This window comes from Pleurodeles waltl, chromosome 12 (assembly GCF_031143425.1).
Source record: "Pleurodeles waltl isolate 20211129_DDA chromosome 12, aPleWal1.hap1.20221129, whole genome shotgun sequence".
In the NCBI taxonomy this organism is placed as follows: Eukaryota; Metazoa; Chordata; class Amphibia; order Caudata; family Salamandridae; genus Pleurodeles; species Pleurodeles waltl.
In genome coordinates, this window is record NC_090451.1 from 170,219,095 (window position 1) to 170,238,235 (window position 19,141).

The 19,141-nt window shown below is 44.3% G+C and overlaps 1 protein-coding gene across 2 annotated transcripts in view; it reads left to right on the plus strand.

Moving 5' to 3' along the window:
- The window catches only part of LOC138268325 (DNA topoisomerase I, mitochondrial-like), a 1,149,155-nt gene that overhangs the window by 810,106 nt on the left and 319,908 nt on the right, over positions 1-19,141 (plus strand). The window lies entirely within an intron of this gene.

Consider the following 19,141-nt stretch of genomic DNA (forward strand, 5'->3'; position numbering starts at 1 on the left):
GGTTCCTCAGATTCGAATTGCAAGACTCCAGCAGGAATCCTCTGCAACCTCCACTTCGACTTCTCACTGAAGAAACTGCATATGGGCTCTTCATGACCCTACAAGCTGCAGCAAAGAAGCAAGGCACTTTCTGCAACATTGTATCTCTGGCTCCTCCCAGCAACTGCAACATTTCCCCGGTCATGCATTCTCTGAGGACAGACCACCTTCAGTCTGCATCAGAAGAACAAAGGAATCTCCCTTGGAGTGAAGGAGTCACTCCTCTTCTTCTGCAAGCACCAACTGCGACAATGACAAGCTGTGTGGATCCCCTCTCCTGCTGCACTGCATGGATCCTGCATCATGGGTGGAGGACTGAAGTGGTCTCGACAGTCCTCTCTTCCAACTGTCCAACTTTGGTGGAAATAACACCTTGCCTCCCCATGCAAGGCAGTACCCCCTTGAACTGTGTCCTTTGCAATTGCCAAGGCTTGTTGCCATTCTTCCTCCAAGATCTTCAAGCATCTTGAAGCTTTAATCCCCAGCACTCTATCCTGTGACTCACAGCCCCCCTGAGTGGTTCTCCGGCGGTGGGGGAGCCTTTCTCGTAGTGCTGTGTGGGCCTCTTCTGCAACTTTTGTGTCCCTGTCCTGTGGGACTCCTGTGTGTGCTGCCTGGTCTTCTGTGGGCTCTGTGTTGCTGAGGGCCCCCTCTGACTCCCCCTCCTGAGTAGAGTCCACCTGGTCCCCGGAGCACCATTTTCCACTAACCGCAAGCTTTACATGTGCCAAGGCTTGTTGCCTGACTCAGACGATGCAAACCTGACTTCAATCCTCCATCCGGGGTGGGACATCACCTGCACCCTCCAGGTACCCGACTTCGTCTTCTTGGGTGCAGTGCTGACTCTTCTTAGTTATCAGTGGTTCTCTTTTTGCACCTCATCCTGGTGGGTAAGGGCTCCTGCCCTTCCTGGACTCTTTTGTGCTTCTTGGGTGTGGTCCCCTTCTACCACAGGTCGTCTTGTCCAGGAATCCACTGTTGGTGTCTTGCAGTCTCTTCTGGGGTTTGCAGTGTTCTTCTTTACTTCTCTGTGTGTGTTCTAGGAAACATACTGTGATTTACTCCTAGTTTCCTGGTAGCTTGGGTGGGTTATAGTACTTACATTTGGGCTTTCCTACTACTCCCAGATTCCCTCTACACACTATCCTTGCCTAGGTGGGGACTAACTTTCACATTCCACTTTCTTAGTACATGGTTTGTGCTCCCCCAGGTCCATTTCTAACTATTGTGATTTTCAGTATTTGCACTGTTTTATGCCTATTTCTGCATACTAGTGTATATAATGTGTATACTACTTACCTCCTAAGGGAGTATAGTCTCTATGGTATTTTTGTAACACTTTGAGTGTTTTCTTTCATGTGTGTAAGTACGAAGTGTGACTACAGTGGTATTGCATGAGCTTTGCATGTCCCCTAGATAAGCCTTGGCTTCTCATCCACAGCTACATCTAGGGAGCCTGGCTTCTGGACACTGACTACACTACACTAATAAGGGATACCTGGACCTATTATAAGGTGTATGTACCACAGGTACCCACCACTCACCAGCCTTCTACAAAGAGATAATTATTAGAATTAATTTCAGCGCTCACAGTAACATGGGTGTTAGGGGTGAGTACAGATGCTAAAAAGAAGAGGGGATAAAATGGGCCCCTGTGGAACTCCACAGGCAGGGCCGACTTTAGAGCGGTGCAGCTGCACCGGGTGCTGACCTGAAGTAGAGGGGCGTTGACCTCAGGGGGGCGCTGTGTTTAGCAATAACTTAGAAGCTTAGAATTTTAAATCACCTGCTAAAAAGTTCAATTTGCGTCTAGCCTTCAGGAAGCAATTAAAATGTAAAGATAACTCTTGTGATTAATGTTCCTGCCAGGAAGAGAAATGGGAGTTTTGTCTCAGGGCAGTTTTGACTCGCCATAAAGTAGTGTAGCGGGTTAATATGCCTGCTGCAAAGAACAAAACTATATTTTATGTGGATAGCTGAGTGGATTCGTAAAGCCATCCTTTACAAGTGCTTTAAAACGAATGCTTTGAATGGGGGGCTATGGAGAGATGAGGAGCACATTTTCCGGGTGGTAGTGAGGGAATCCTAGGAGGTGGTCATGGAGTGGGGAGGGCACCACAAGCGCTAAAGCCGAACCTGTCCACAGGATTGTTAAAAAGCAGGCTCTCAGTGCTTGTGGTGGACAACATGCTCATCCAGAGGGGTGCAGTGCCTTGGCATCTACATGCTAAATGTACATGTGACTTTACTCTACTTCACTTTATTCCACTTTATTTTACTCCACTTCACTCCTGGACACTACTCTACTACACCACTCCTCCACACTTCACTCCACTTGGGGACACTACTTCAGTACACCACTCTGCCACTTCACTGTGACACTATACACCCCTCCACTTGATGCCTCTTTGCAAGTCCATCTACACCACTCTACTCCACTTGGACACACTACTCCATCACTCTACTCTCAGACACATTATGCCACTCTCTATCCCGCGCCACTCTTTGCCCCATGCCTCTCCATTAACTTTTAGCAATGCTGAACAGCAGCCACGCTAGTGTACAGCATGGCTAAAAGACATTGACAAAGCCAAAAGGTCTTGCATAGGCGAGGCCTTATTGCTTTGCCAATGTTTGTTCATAATTACAATTTTCATTTAATTCTAATGTACTAGATTTAGGAGCACAGTATTTTGCAAATTCATCCTTAAATCGTTTTCCAGGTGTAACCAGGTCATCTTCATGCTTGTGTATAGCACATTTAACAGCAGCACCTTCTCATGGTAATTGCAATGCATTCAGTTGTGAACAAACTGTCCAAAATTATGTACAGCTCCAGGAATAAATTTACTCTGGACTGTTCTGATTTTAGTTTAAAATTGGAATCATCATCCTGTGCTTGAATTGCTACAACCTCTGGTGTGTAATGGATGAAAATTACAGAGCTTATTTTACAAAGAAGGTCTTGATCAACAAATTTATAGGATTTGTGTTACATATTATGAATTAATGCTCTTTCCATTGAGCAATTTTTTGCAGGAATGTTTGCTGACACTTTATTAGTAATTTGTCTATTACTAATGCCTAAAACTAGTACTTCTTTTCCTGGGGGGTTGGTGGACTGGGTAGGTTGGAAACTTCTGTCTGTATAACTGTGGAGTGCATAGCATCTGCTTTTATCAGTAATGATATTGGGTGGCCATTCACCTCACCATACATATGGACCATCCTGTTCTACCTCTAACAAACATGCAATCCTCCTCCCCCCAACCCCCATCAGGTACAGTCATTGTGCCTGACTCGGTCCAGTAGGAACTCGGAGTGTAGCATATTATGGTGCATCACTGGGGATGAAGGCACGTTTCCATAGAATTGCATTTGATTCTGCATGTTATGCACAGAGGCTGATTGGCCTGGGATTATTGACTGTCATTCCATTCGGTACCATTTCATTTGTGTTCTGTCATATTTGAGGAAGTATTTGTGACTCATTTTGTTATCTTTCTGAATTACATCTTAACTTGTTTCCAGTGGCCATGCTTTCCATAGATGTGGCAAGGTGCATTTCTTTTCTGCCTGTTAATGTTAGCATTGCCCAGGTTTTTTTTTCTAGATAAAACCTCTTTGTCTGCCCTCTGAAACATTTTAAGTTTGCATAAATTCAAAATCACTGTTTTGCACACCTGCTACTTGCATGCCAAAATGTGTACCTGTAACAAAACCGGAATCAAAACCAGGATCTGACATGTGAGAACCTTTTCTTTACCATCTTTCTGGTAATGCTTTGTCTGCACTTTCATCACCTTCTCTTGAGTTTACACTATTTACCATGAGAACTATAACTGCAGTACTTTGCCTACTTCAAGATTTCTTCCAAAGATTTTCCTTGTCAACACAACACACTGACTATGGAACAGATTTCTTGATGCAAACCCAATGCTAATGTGGAAACAAATCTAACACCCACATTTGCGGGGGCTTCACCTTCGCTATACTGTCTGTAAATCTGCATCATTCTTTTATCATATGCATCTACTGACATTTTAGGTTCTTTTGCACTCAAATCTATAGGGATACAATCTTAAACAATGTATTCAAATCTATCCAAAGCACCTTTGACATTGTAACAATCTTTTCTACCTCTAAATACCACTTTCTTGCTCTTCTCTGTTTGGAAAGCTTTTTCCTGTGTTTCCCTAAACAACTTCACATTCAGAAGAACTCCCAGCTTTCTTTGACCAATTACGACCAGATCCCTTCAAATACTCTTTCAATGATATTCCTTCTTAAATCTCTAACAAGCTTACACATCACATTCCTTGTATTTGGTCTTCACTTGAGCCCATTCAATAATTTATTCTTAATCTATTTTTATAGAAATCCATATTAAATTAATTTGCCAATTCCTCATGCTTGCTTGCCATAATCATCACTATCACAACTTGTTGCTTCCTTACTCGTATATCCTAGTTCTTCCCTATTTAATGACATTACTCTTTCTGGACTAAAAGTTATTTTAACAATTTCTCCAAATTCAACTTTAGGACTATGAATCTCAGTTTTTTTTTTTTTGCTGTTGACTCAATCGATTCCGATGCACTAGCAAGCACATTTGGTCCTGCGTCACTCCCATAAGGGCTCGGCTCTCCAGCTCCTCTCTGCTGCTCTTGTGGTAGTTATTTATACAAAGGAGGTTTCAGAATTAACAAATCATCTAAAAATGTCTCCTCCTTTTCTAAATTGCTTTATCTCTTACACACTTTTTTTCAAACGTACCATTCAAAGGAATTTACATGTTCTTGACATCAGCCATAATCTTAATTCAGTCTTTTAGCCATAAACAAATATGGATTCCTGGTTTTAGCAGCATCTCATGTTCAGATGAACTTTCAGCTGAAATGTTATCTCCTTCACAAAGAAGGATCTTGGACACTGTGAAAGCAGAACCTATTTTTCTCTCAACTGAACTTTCAAATACAAATCAAAATCAACAAGTCGGAATATGATTTCAATACAAGACTTGAAACACGAACCACAATCCAAATAAATACCTTGTATGCCCACTGGAATAAGGGACATTAAATTAACCACCTTGAATGAATGTGTATATATATATATATATGTGTATATATATATATATATATACATACATATATATATATATTTAATAATTTGTATTTCCCATATATAAAGAAATGAACGACAGCTCTAATTGGTATATTCATTACTTGACAACTAAGGAATTATAGGACTTCAACCTATATTCTTGATGTGATCCTGACGTAAAGTCCCTAAGGTCTGTCTCCATCGTAGCTAGGCCTGACTCCATCTTACCATAGGGCCGTCACCATCTTCTGTGTCGGACATTGGATATCCCCTGTTCCCTGATTTTGCAGAATAATTGTAATGTCTGTATGCTAACACCGTTGTCACTAGGCCTCATCTTTTTAAGAAATATGATACTGTCCAGTTCTTTGCAGTGGCAGGTGGTAAATTTAGGAGGGAGGGTGTGCGGGATGCACATGCACACTCACGCTCATTCATACATACACACTCACACTCTCACACACACACTCAGACGCGCGCGCGCGCACACACACACACACACACACACACACACACCATTCACAGCACTCATTAGCAAATATTGCAAACACACACACACCAAACATTCATTTTAAAAAACACACACACTTACCTTCAGCTCTCCCTCGGAAGTCTCAGGAGGGTTGGGACTGCTGCCTTCCCTCATTGGCTGACCTGGAAGGCAGCAGTCCCAACTTCGTCACAGAGTGGGATGGGTCGGTGATACTTCTGACCCCACCCCCACTCTGTGACGAGGTGTCACTGATTGACACTCGCCCTGGGCGCTTTGGGGCTTAAACCTGAAGTGCCCAGGTCTGAGTCAATAGGTGACGCTTCCCCTCATCACCGAGGGGGAGGGCCTCGAAGCACCTTTGCTGAGCTGAGGTCACACCCATAGGAGCTGTGATGTCTTCAGCCCAGCAAAGTTCAGCTCAGGCAGCCAGGAGCTTGTGCAAATCGTGCAAGTCTAGCTCGTGGTTGCCTGACCTGACAAACACTCTTCTTGAGGGGCAAAAGGTGGGGGGTGTGGCCCCTCAGCCACAATGGACGGGCCACGGCTGGCTCTTGGATCAATGCCATATATACTGCATCTAAGGCAACATTCGTATGGGTCAGATATTGAATCCCTATTTTGTCATAGAAAAATACCTGATATAGATATTTAAACAAGAGTGTAATCTGAATTGACTTCTTTCTCCCCTATATGTCTATAAAGACATTGTTTGAAACCCTCCCTAGGTCAAACAATGCAAGCTCTGATAAACAATTTAAGATATAAGGGCTATCATTCACTCACTTGGTAGAGAGGTCCTTCGCCCAGATTATCAACTGAGATTTTGACACGGACCATCTCACCTACTGCCAGCACACTTCATACTTTGCAGATGAGACATCTCAGCTGAAGCCTAAAGCTCATAGAGCCCAGTCCCGGAGCAAGACCTATTGCCACCACATTAGATGTTTGACCTTCATGGGGCACACTGTCTTAACACCTCTGCAGATAGAAAGCCTTTGGTCTCGAAGATATGCAGTGCATCCCCTCTCTTTTGCCTTTAATGCTGTCAGGGTACCGTGCAATAAAAATGGCCAATAGGGTGCTAGATAATATTGTTCTCAATACTTTTTTAAACAATGCTGGAAATATTCATTTTATTCTTGTTACCTGGAACATGTCTCATTGCTGTTTTTATAATATTTTGTATAGTTTTAGATGTGGTTAGAATCAGATTTTCTGTAGTAATTAGACTTTTTACATAAGTGTCCTTAGTACAGTGTTTGTGGTACTGTGAATATCAAAATGAGGTTTCTGCTGTTTCCACGGTGTCCCTGATCCCTCATGTGATTGTAACCCAAAAGAAAAACTTTTAGGCCAGTTACACATGGACTAGTCTTTTACACCCAGTGCTGGTGTATTGAATAATATGAATCTGCTAACCTCATAGATATACTCAAAAACCACAACGGCCCTAGACATTAATTACAGGAAATCCCAGATGGGAAAACTAACACGGGAAGATCCACATAAGTCCAGATTCAAGTTCAAACCATGTCAGTTTATTTAAAGTTAAAGAATCCTTACAAAAAAGTAAATGATTAATCAGTTCAATTCAAAATGCAAACAAATGAGAAATTAGACGGCAGAGCGCTGTTTGAGTTATAGCCAGAACCAAATATAGTCTACCACAAGGCAAATACTAAATCAAAAAGTAAATTGTCATAGGGACTGCTCAATAAGCAGACAAATGTTGACACTGCTCTCCAAGTATGGAATAAGATCTCTGAAACGTTCCAAAAACACTTATTATAGGTTTTCAATTTTTAGCAGTAGAGAATCGTGCCTATAGGGTGGAGTGAAGTGGCTCCATGGCCTGTACTAATAAAGATACATTGCTAATAAATCAATGAACATTCAGAAATTAAACTACGTAAAATAGGGTCACCTAGAAACCCTCCCAAAACGAATAATCAGATTGGACTTTTCACCTACATACGAGTGGACGTGACCTTACTTTTCTGAACAGCTGCTTGAAAATATGCATAAGGCCAACTGGCAAGCAATGTGCACATTGAACGTTTTCAACATAGTTTTTCCTCGTTCCGTCAAGCAGACTATTTCAAGAACATTAGGAAGACCAATAATACATTCTAAGATGCAAAAAAAGTATTTTTCAAAATGTTGAATGACACACTTTTAACTCAGTCTGCCCAGAGAAACGAACAAATATGCACTAAACAACCACTAATGAAATCTGAGGCATGGCTAGGACTCTCTAAAAGACTGGTTATGTTAAATTCAGCTCACTTACATTATTTGCGACCTATTCATGTAAAACATACATAATGTATTAACTATAATTTCACTCTAACACAGCGCAGAAAACTTCGTAGAAGGACTTTATAACCTTTTCTTTTTTTGCATAAGCTTTCTACTATTTTTCCATGTTTGTGTGCATGTAATGAAACTCAACTCAAACACAGCTAAGAAATCTTAAATCACACAGAACAAAAATATGTAAAATAAGAATCTGCCGGGGATAGCATCCTGTGTTCCCATGGGAAACAATTAAAGCTTAGTATCGCTCTTAGAAAAGACAACAAAACAGTGTAGGAAAGTACCATCTTGCCCGGCATGTTACCCCCATTTTTACTGTATGTATGTTTGTTTTTGCCTATGTGTCACTGGGATCCTGCTAGCCAGGACCCCGGTGCTCATAAAGTATGCCCTGTATGTGTTCCCTGTGTGGTGCCTAACTGTATCACTGAGGCTCTGTTAACCAGAACTTCAGTGTTTATGCTCTCTCTGCTTTTAAAATTGTCACTTCAGACTAGTGACTAATTTTACCAATTCTGATTGGCACACTGGGACACCCCTATAATTCCCTAGTATATGGTACCTAGGTACCCAGGGTATTGGGGTTCCAGGAGATCCCTATGGGCGGCAGCATTTCTTTTGCCACCCATAGGGAGCTCAGACAATTCTTACACAGGACTGCCACTGCAGCCTGAGTGAAATAATGTCCACGTTAATTCACAGCCATTTTACACTGCACTTAAGTAACTTAAAAGTCACCTATATGTCTATCCTTCACTTAGTGAACGTTAGGTACAAAGTTACTTAGTGTGTGGACACCCTGGCACTAGCCAAGGTGCCCCCACATTGTTCAGGGCAATTTCCCCGGACTTTGTGAGTGCGGGAACACCATTACACGTGTGCACTACATATAGGTCAATACCTATATGTAGCGTCACAATGGTAACTCTGAAAATGGCCATGTAACATGTCTAGGATCATGGAATTGTCACCCCAATACCATTCTGGTATTGGGGTGACAATTCCATGCATCCCTGGGTCTCTAGCATAGAGCCCGGGTACTGCCAAACTAACTTTCCGGGATTTTCGCTGCAGCTACTGCTGCTGCCAACCCACAGACGGGTTTCTGCCCCCCTGAGCAGCCCAGTCCCAGGACGGCAGGACAAAGGATTTCCTCTGAGAGAGGGTGTTACACCCTTTCCCTTTGGAAATAGGTGTGAAGGGCCTGGGAGGAGTAGCCTCTCCTGGCCTCTGGAAATGCTTTGAAGGGCACAGATGGTGCCCTCCTTGCATAAGCCAGTCTACACCTGTTCAGGGACCTCCCCCCCCCTACAGCCCTGCTGTGGCACGAAACTGGACAAAGGAAAGGGAAGTGACCACTCCCCTGACCTGCACCTCCTAGGGAAGGTGCCCAGAGTTCCTCCAGTGTGTCCCTGACCTCTGCCATCTTGGATGCAGAGGTGTAAGGGCACAATGGACACCTCTGAGTGGCCAGTGCCAGCAGGTGACGTCAGAGACCCCTCCTGATAGGTGCTTACCTTTCTCTGTAACCAATCCTCCTCTGAGGGCTATTTAGGGTCTCTCCTGTGGGTATCTCACTAGATGACGAATACAAGAGCTCACTAGAGTTCCTCTGCACTTCCCTCTTCGACTTCTGCCAAGGATCGACCGCTTACTGCTCCAGGACACCTGCAAAACCGCAACAAAGTAGCAAGAAGACTACCAGCAACTTGTAGCACCTCATCCTGGCGGCTTTGTCACATGTTTCCTGGTGGTGCATGCTCTGAGGGCTGTTTGCCTTCACCCTGCACTGGAAGCCAAGAAGAAATCTCCTGTGGGTCGACGGAATCTTCCCCCTGCCAATGCAGGCACCAAACCTCTGCATCACCGGTCCTCTGGGTCCCCTCTCATCCTGACGAGCGTGGTCCCTGGAACACAGGAGCTGGATCCAAGTGTCCCGGACAGTCCAGTGGCCCTTCTGTCCAAATTTGGTGGAGGTACGTCTTTGCCTCCCCACACCAGACAGTAATCCTGTGTACTGCGTGAACTGCAGCTGCTAGGGCTTCTGTGCACTTTTGCAAGACTTCCTTTGTGCACAGCCTAGCCCAGGTCCCCAGCACTCCATCCCTGCATTGCCCAACTCGCTGAGTTAAACTCCGACTTCGTGGGACCCTCTTTTGTTGTGCTGAGATGACCTCCGTGCTTAGATCTTCTGAACGCCTGTTCAGGTGCTTCTGCGGGTGCTGTCTGCTTCTGCGTGGGCTCTCCGTGTTGAGAGCCCCCTCTGTCTCCTCCTCCAAGGGGTGACCTCCTGGTCCTTCCTGGTCCTTCCTGGGCCCTGGCAGCACCCAAAACCTTCACCGTGACGTTTGCAGCTAGCAAGGCTTGTTTGCGGTCTTTCTGCGTGGAAACAACTCTGCAGCCTCCAGCACGCAGTGGGACATCTTCTGACCAAAGGAGAAGTTCCTGGCACCTTCCGTTGTTGCAGAATCTTCGGCTTCTTCCACCTGGAGGCAGCCCTTTTGCACCTTCATCTGGGGTTTAGTGGGCTCCTGCCCCTCCCCCGGACACTTACGTGACTCTTGGACTTGGTCCCCTTCCTTTACAGGTCCTCAGGTCCAGGAATCCATCTTCAGTGCTTTGCACTCAGTTGTTGTCCTTGCAGAATCCCCTATCTCGACTTCACTGTCTTTCTGGGGTAGTAGGGTAACTTTACTCCTACTTTCCAGGGTCTTGGTGTGGGGTATCTTGGACACCCTTAGTGTTTTCTTACACTCCCAGCGACCCTCTACACACTACACTAGGCCTGGGGTCCATTCGTGGTTCGCATTCCACTTTTGGAGTATATGGTTTGTGTTGCCCCTAGGCCTATTGTCTCCTATTGCATTCTATTGTGTTCTACACTGTTTGCACTACTTTTCTAACTGTTTACTTACCTGATTTAGGTCTGTGTGTATATTTTGTGTATTTTACTTACCTCCTAAGGGAGTATATCCTCTGAGATACTGTTGGCATATTGTCACTAAAACAAAGTACCTTTATTTTGAGTAACTCTGAGTAGTGTGGATTCTTATGATATAGTGCTAAGTGATATATGTGGTATACTAGGAGCTTTGCATGTCTCCTAGTTCAGCCTAAGCTGCTCTGCTATAGCTACCTCTATCAGCCTAAGCTGCTAGAACACCTCTAATCTACTAATAAGGGATAATTGGAACTGCCACAAGGTGTAAGCACCACAAGGTACCCACTATAAGCCAGGCCAGCCTCCTACAAACAGTACCCCCACTTATGAAGAAAAATAAGCTCATCAGACAGTTCAGAAGGGGGCGCTATGGGCCTGAAAAGTGCTTCAGCACTTCTGCCCGGTGCAGAAGGCAAGGGCAATAAAATCTGCTATAGGTAGGGAACTAGTCAGGCGCACGAGTGGTTGGTTCGTGGGAGAGGTAGGGGTGCAGAAACATTTATTAGGGAAATGTGCTGCGCATGCTTGAGAGGAGTACTCTGTCCGGGACAAGAAAGCAGTGGATTCTAAATGAGTGAACCTGCTGGGTGTGCATGAATGGGTCAGCTCGTACCCGCATCAAGAGCTGGGAATTTGCGTCAGGGAACCCACTGACCATGCATATGAGGAGCAGTACAGCAGGAGAGTGAAAGGCAGCAGTGGCTGCGTTAGGGAACCATTTGGGCATGCTTGAGGAAAGCAGCCTGGTAGAAGAAAAAGCAGTGGAATCTGCACTAACTAAATCCAGCAGGTGCACATTAACAAAGTGGCTGTGCTGGAGCAGCCAGAACACCAGAAGATGCATTAGACAACCCACCAGACGTGCTTGACCTGAGCAGTTCACCGGAACAACACAAGAATAGGGAATGAGTAGGGGGGCTCTGCAACATGCGGGTTGGTCATCAGTGTAATGCCTTGGGTTGGAACCAAACATGGACAGGCCTGTGAGCCAGTGGCTAAATCTAATTAAACAAGAGTAGTCAATGGATGATAGTGGCTAGTCAAAAGCCCCCTTTTGTGTGTCTCTGTACTGTGTGAGACCTGGGCTGTTGCAAGACAGCTAAAGCATCCTCTATGCAAGACTTAAAACAGTCATTTCTCCCACCAGCCTATGCCATAGTCAATTTCTGCTGTTCCCTAAACTGCAGCAGTTTGACTGTCATGGGCCAGAGCAGCAAACCTGTCACTAAAAGTCCCATTCATGACTGTGAGGAAGTAACACAGTGGATTGTGTTGTTTACCGTTGCTATTAAAAAAGTTAATTTGTATTGCTAATTGAATAACCATGTTATTGTCACTTGCTTCCAATTAATTCATCCATTGTTTTATTGCTGAACACCCAGGAAAATGGTATCATACAAGGGTGCATGATCAAAGAGTTTTTTTCTCAAACCTTGAGCTTTCGGGGAGAATTACCTCCCTCCAAATCGTTTATTCCATTCTGCGGAGATGCAGACCCAGACGTGTACATGGAGTACAGCCTGTGTGGTGCTCGGCAGAAACCACCCACCTGCTTAGCTCGCTCTACTCCCAGAGATCCATCACAGACCTGCCGCGGCCCGTCCAAAGGCAAGAGCGAATAGAATGAGGTCAGAGTGGAAACAGAGAAACAGTGCAGAGGCGTGGTGAGGTGAGTGCAGGGTTTTGGGGGTGCTGAGGGCAGCCCAGGAGGAGTTGATTGCAGAGTTCTGAGGCTGTAGTCCGCCTCGGCTAAGCATACGCCCCCAGAACCCAACGGAGGTGGCCCGGCTAGAGCTGGGTGCAGCCTGCTGAGGGGCAGGTGAGCCTCACTCCCAACTTCAATGCCAGCAGAGCGTTCAACTTTCTACCTCTCCCCCAGTCAGCTACCCAGCTGGACTCTCCTAGTCTCCTGGACTTCCCTTGGATCATCTGAGTTATTGACACACCACCAGATAACAGCAGCACACCAAATCATATCAAATCTTGCAAGATACCACAGAACATACTTTAACTATTATTCAGCTCCCTAGCTCCAAGTCTCAGCCCCAACTTAACACAACTCAACTCAGTATAATGCAACAACTGAGTAATGCCCACCCAGCTCTCCTTACCCATCTTGTGCAAAGACGGGGGCAAAGATAGAGGCAAACCTAGGAGCACTAGGATGAGCTCAGGAAGGCTTTCACTTCAACCAAAAGTGCCACACTCGCTACTACACACATGGAAAATATCAAACCGGTTATCCTTCCGTCGGCGAACTAAATTGAACACAAGGTACTTCACGGCATGACAGATCCTTAACTCGGGGCCACGCAAGAGGTTTTCAAAAACACCCCGAGGGAAGACCCGGGAAGTGACCCCAGGGTTTCTATGCCCAATCGGCATACAGCTACGGAAGCCCAGAGCATCCGGGCCGCAGCTGCCCGCAGACCAGAACCTATGTAAAAACGAACTGCTTAATTAAAAAAGTAAAAATGAGTACTCTAGACTGTCGCAAAACCATCATCCAACAAAAGAAAACCAGCTAAATAAGAACAGCACCAGGGCAATAACAAAACTGGGAGGATTAGCTCAAAGATCAGGCCTGGATTTTTTTCAACAGGGCACCAAAAAGATTCACTTCAACCAGAGGCCATCCTGCTTGGGAGCAATTCCTGCACCAAGGCAGGGGCTGAACAGTGCATAAAAGAACCCTAGGTTTTACCATACAGTGGGTGGGTCCAGCTGAAGGATACCACAATCATCAAAATATCATCCAACAGCATTATAGATAAAACACCAATGTCAATAAAGGACCATTCACGCTATGAGTATCAAATCGAACATGGCTGCATCATTGCCACCTTGTCCAGGACTTCAAATGAGGTAGCCCTCAAGCCAGCTCAAAAAACACAGGAACACAACACTTCCACTCCTGTGTCCCGCACTGCCCAACTGCAGCAAACTACACTGGGAAATACCTGCCAACTAGGAAAGTCAACTTGCTATCCCAGGCCAGGACAGACAGGACAATCTGCCTCTGAGCACAAATCATCCATAGAGCGAGAAGGCAGGCTGAGGCCCAGCAGCGAAAAGATGCACACTGATTCCCACATCAATCAATACTACTTGCCCTATATCTTGAGCCAGATGGATTTATCAAGTACCCAGGAAAGAGCAAGTATCTTGGAACATCAAATGGATACAGATCACTCTGGCCTGCTGGCATCAATCAATTCCACTTTGACAACCACAATAAACGCTTTCACCTGGCAATAGGATAAGCTGGAAATGCAATTAGATCTCACATGCATTAGCCAAATCCATAAATAAAATGGAATCGAAATTCACAGTTTTGGATCAAAGAGGTTTAAGCATAGACTCTGTAGCACTGGGCAGTACTACAACTGTATGTGCATGTGCCTGCATGCTGATTGTGGATAAATTATCATTCCTACCAGAAGTTCTGACCTTTATGGTTACTGAATGGAAAACAGCCCTGCAAAGCTCAGGTATCGCCAGGCCGTTAGCGCTAGATATAGCACAAGCTAATCCTATAGATCAGGCCCTTATGAAAGCATCAACTGAAGCATCACCTCAAGATGAGCAAACATCCCAAAGTACCATCTCACCCCTGGCCGTGGTACACCAGCAGGACAATCATCTTAACCAGCTCAAATTTCCAGCTATAAGGGACAACTCACAAACAGACGACACTCACACCCTGCAAAAACCTCTTTCGCTTCCCCAAAGCGGCACTGAAGTAGAGATATGTAGAAACATAGACATACCTAATGATCTGAACAATAGAATGCCACACTGGATGAGAGTGTTATCAAAGGGAGCGAAAAAGAGACTAAAAAAGGCAAAACTCAAGACAAATATGGCCTCTTCACAGGTACAGCAAAACACAGAATTAAGACAGCATCACCAGACGACCCAAGCATGTATCCAATTTTTAAGGGCAGGAAGACCGACCAGAAAAATCAGAAGCATGATGATGACGGACAGCTGGCAGACAACTAGCCAATACAGTCACCGAATTGGAACTGTAAAATGAATACAGCAATAATCGAGCATGATGACCAGTTACCTCCAACTGGATCCACATTCTATTTTAAAAAATGTAACTCCCTTTCGCCTGACTCCTCGAACACTGTCATTTTACTACATAAACCTGAAGCGCAAAGCTCTAACAACTCATCACAATCCAATATAACATGAAGCACTCCGGTAGAACCAAAAGCTAGCAAAGGTGGGACCCAAGGAATAAACACTCCAAGGAATAGCACACTCTGCTGAACTAGTTCTCACACCCCATTACTGCTCACAGGGGAGTCATGACATTCTGATTCGCTCAAACCTACTGAGGCTATTCAAGGCATTACCAGAAGAGTTTATCATAAACTCTGATAATATTTTAAGGGTGGCTTTTAAGGTGCTACCTGAATACAATTACTGGGAATCAACTATAATAACTTTAAGCCCCCCGACACTGGATGATCGGATATTGGCAAACAAGCAGGTCCTGGAGGAATGGGGCAAAAAGTAGAGATGACTGGCCAGACCAAATACCCCATCCCGTTCAAAAAAGAATCCAGTGCACCACAGCAGCAAAAAAAACAGTACCAACCGTATTCTCAAAGGGACAGGCTACTCCAAGGTAGCAGGGCAGCACACCAACCTTTCCATACTTTGCACCTATTTGACTCCAACGAGCCGCACTAGAAAAGTATTCCAAACCCAAGGAACCGAAACCAGCATCAACAGAAGCTCCCCGATCTCGCAGCGTATCAACCAGTAATAGCCCTAACAAAGAAAACACCGTAGAGGTGCAGAACTAGACTTCTGAAACATGACCGGGCACAATTGCAAAAGAAAAAAAATAAAAATAAGCGGACAAAATATGCCTACAAGAAACATGGCTAATTTTGCCTTTGGCAATCCCGGGCTTTCAAGAAATACAAAAAGTTGAAATAAAAATAAATATTTTTGGCAGACCATCTGGCGGCCTCTCAATATATTTGAATGTCAATATTGACTTCACTGTCTGAGTGGTTCCCACACAAAATGAAATGCTACAGATAATTAGGCTGGAAACTTCAACACCAAAATTTAAAATTCCTAATAGTCAATATTTATTTTAATAAATTCGGTCATGACAGAGCTGAAAACATGGCCCACCTAGCAGACACTTTGGATGGAATACTCTGTGAACACATTAGTTACAACGTTATAATCTGCGGAGGCTTTAACCTCAGGTCTCTGGGAGAGAGGTCAACCACTGAACAATCAGTATGTACGGCCACTCAATATTGCCATAATTTTCTTAGCAAACATAACCTTTTTTCCTTTCAGCATTTGAAAAATACAAGTTTTGATACATAGTCATTCCCTAAAATCTTTCATGGTAAAAGCACCTTGGATTATATCTTCGCCTCTGAGGAAATCATTAGACGCCTGGGCTCTTGAAATCTTACAAGTAAACACTAGTGATCATCTTCCACTCATAGCAAACATCAAAACGGATATCAGATGCAGTGAAACACCAAAGTTAATAGGAACCTCACGAGGAGAGGAAGAATCACAACTAATTAGGCGGATAAAATGGGGACCAATGGCAACCAGGCTATGTAGCTTATGGATGAAACTAAATGGTCCCACAATGCTGACAACGGCAGGTGATACACTTCGGACTAACTGGTCGGATATTACCAACAACCTCTTGCAACATGCAGGATCACCTTACATTTCACAACAGAGCTCCAATAAAACTCTCCCCCAACCTCCCATAATGGAAAGCAAATGAAGACTTGGTAGATTGAGAGCACAACACAACAGAACTAGGAATGCTGTAGAGAAAATGGCGTTAGCCATAAAACTACAGGAACACGTTAAACAACACAAACAGCTGATTTGGTCACTAAAACATATACACGTAGAAAGCGAGGCTGTCAAATCTATTCCTTGATGGGAAAACACAATCATGCTGATCTATGGAGGTACATTAAAAACAAGGTGGGACAGAGCGACCTTTGAAAATGCAATAAACAAAACTGAATGGATAAAACATGTCAAACTGTACACAGACAACCCACTGCTCTCTGAACATCAACTGGATAAATCCGGCACATATCATACCCCGCTGGCTTGGGATTATGCACCTTCCCAAAGGGAAATTTCTATCATTCTGCAAAACATGAGATCATCAGGGGCCCCTGCCCAAATGGCATCCCTGCACAAATCTTCAAAGAAGATAAAGAGCTTTGGTCCCTGGTTCTGTCGGCACTCTACTGCTCTTGCCTGGAATCAGAGGAAATAACCCAAGCCTGGAGAGGCTCCATACTGCATCCACTTTTTAAAAAGGGGGACAGACATGACCCAGCAAACTACCATCTTATTGCCCTATTAGACATCGAAGCATAAGGCTTTGCGTCTGTCCTCTTGGATGAACTCCGAAACTGAGGACACTGGAGTAGTACCTCTTTGCCAAACTGGCTTTAGGGCAAAATCTACATTCATAGATAATGTAATGGCTCTCATTTCTGATACACGAGGCAACCACTAAAAAGACCCCTCCACTATTTGCGTGCTTTGTAGACTGTTCTGCAACCTTCAATGCAGTGTACCGGAACCGGCTATGGAGAAAGCTCCAAAACTGAGGCGTTACAAGCAAGCTACTAAGGGCAATAATTCTACTTTACTCATCAACCTGGGTAAGAGTTAAGCTATTGATCTCTGCCATTAGCAAGAGGATCCCCACCTCTAGTGGGCTAAAACAAGGGTGTGTGCAGACATGTCACAAGCACTAAAATACGCAAACCTGATCCCACCAAAAATCGTGAACCTCTGACTCACCCTTCTGCAATATGCAGATCACATCGTCTTGTTGGACCACTCAAAAACTGGCCTACAAAAAGCCCTTACTGCTTTGCATGTCCATAATACCGCAAACAAAATGACGACGAACCCCTCAAAAACTAAAGCAATAATCTTCGGTGGGCCATTGAAACAGTGCCACCTCCACTGGAAAATGGGGCCACTCAAAATCTGTAGCACAGATGCCTATATTCACATGGGCGTCTGGATATCGGCAAAGGGAAAGCCCAAAGTGCATCTCAATCGCCTGAAGGCAAAAGCTGATTTCATAATAACTAGGCTATGCCAGCCAAACAAAATCATGGAAAGCCCGACTGCCAGATTAATTCTTCAGGTACTGAAAGCTTCTTTCGTACCAGCATTAAATTATGGGCATGAAGCCTCACCAGGCCATCTTACCACGCTGATAGAAAAGTTTTAAGTGCAAATATACAAAAGAATATTCAAACTCCCACAATATCCAAGGAGCAATTTGATAAGGCTAGAATTTAGGCTGGCAGGCCAAAACTGGGCACATATGGGGGCTTTCCTAAAGTACTACCATAAATTAGACATGGCTCCAACTAACACTCTGAAATCAGCTCTTCACCACATCTTTGAAATAAAGACAAACCCATGATCACAACACTTAAACACAGCACTAACATGCCTTCCAATCGATCAAGCAGAACTGACAAAACTGGCACAGTCACAAATATCCACCAAGGAGACCCTGAAAAGACAGATACAAAATTCTTTCACTTGCATGTGACCTGGGAAAATTAAGCAACACTGCAGTCCAAAGAGCGTTGGTGGCATCCTATGAGAGTGACACACAGCATCTGGCACCCCAGCCCTACCTAGCTTGCACAATCAGTAAGGCCTGCGTGACACAAATTGCCTTTGCCAGACTGCTTGGCCTGAAAATAAAGGAACGGAATCCAAAATGGCGCTCCCTCACCAGTATAAACTGTTGTAGACTCTGTGGTTATAAAATGATCATTCATCCATCTACCATGCTGTTGTCCGGCACTGCTGAATGCACGATGCACTTTACTAAGACCCCTCTTACTTCACCACAGTATAAGATCCTCCTCTGAGGCTAGAACTTTGGTATTTACTTTAAAAGGGCCAGTAAAGATGGCCAAATTTGGGAAATTCATTTCACAACTGCAGTACACAAAATTAAATGAAAACTGTGCATCTAACTAATTCAATTTTTAACTATTTAAGTTATAAACTAATTTCTTATTTTAAATGTACGATGCCAGGAGCACACCAAGTTCTGATATCTTTCGCTGCACCTCTTACTTTTCTTTCATTTTAATGGGCTACAATTTTAACGGTTTTACCAATTAAGTATTGTCCTTATTGCTCAATAGTGGCACACTATTTGTACTATTAGC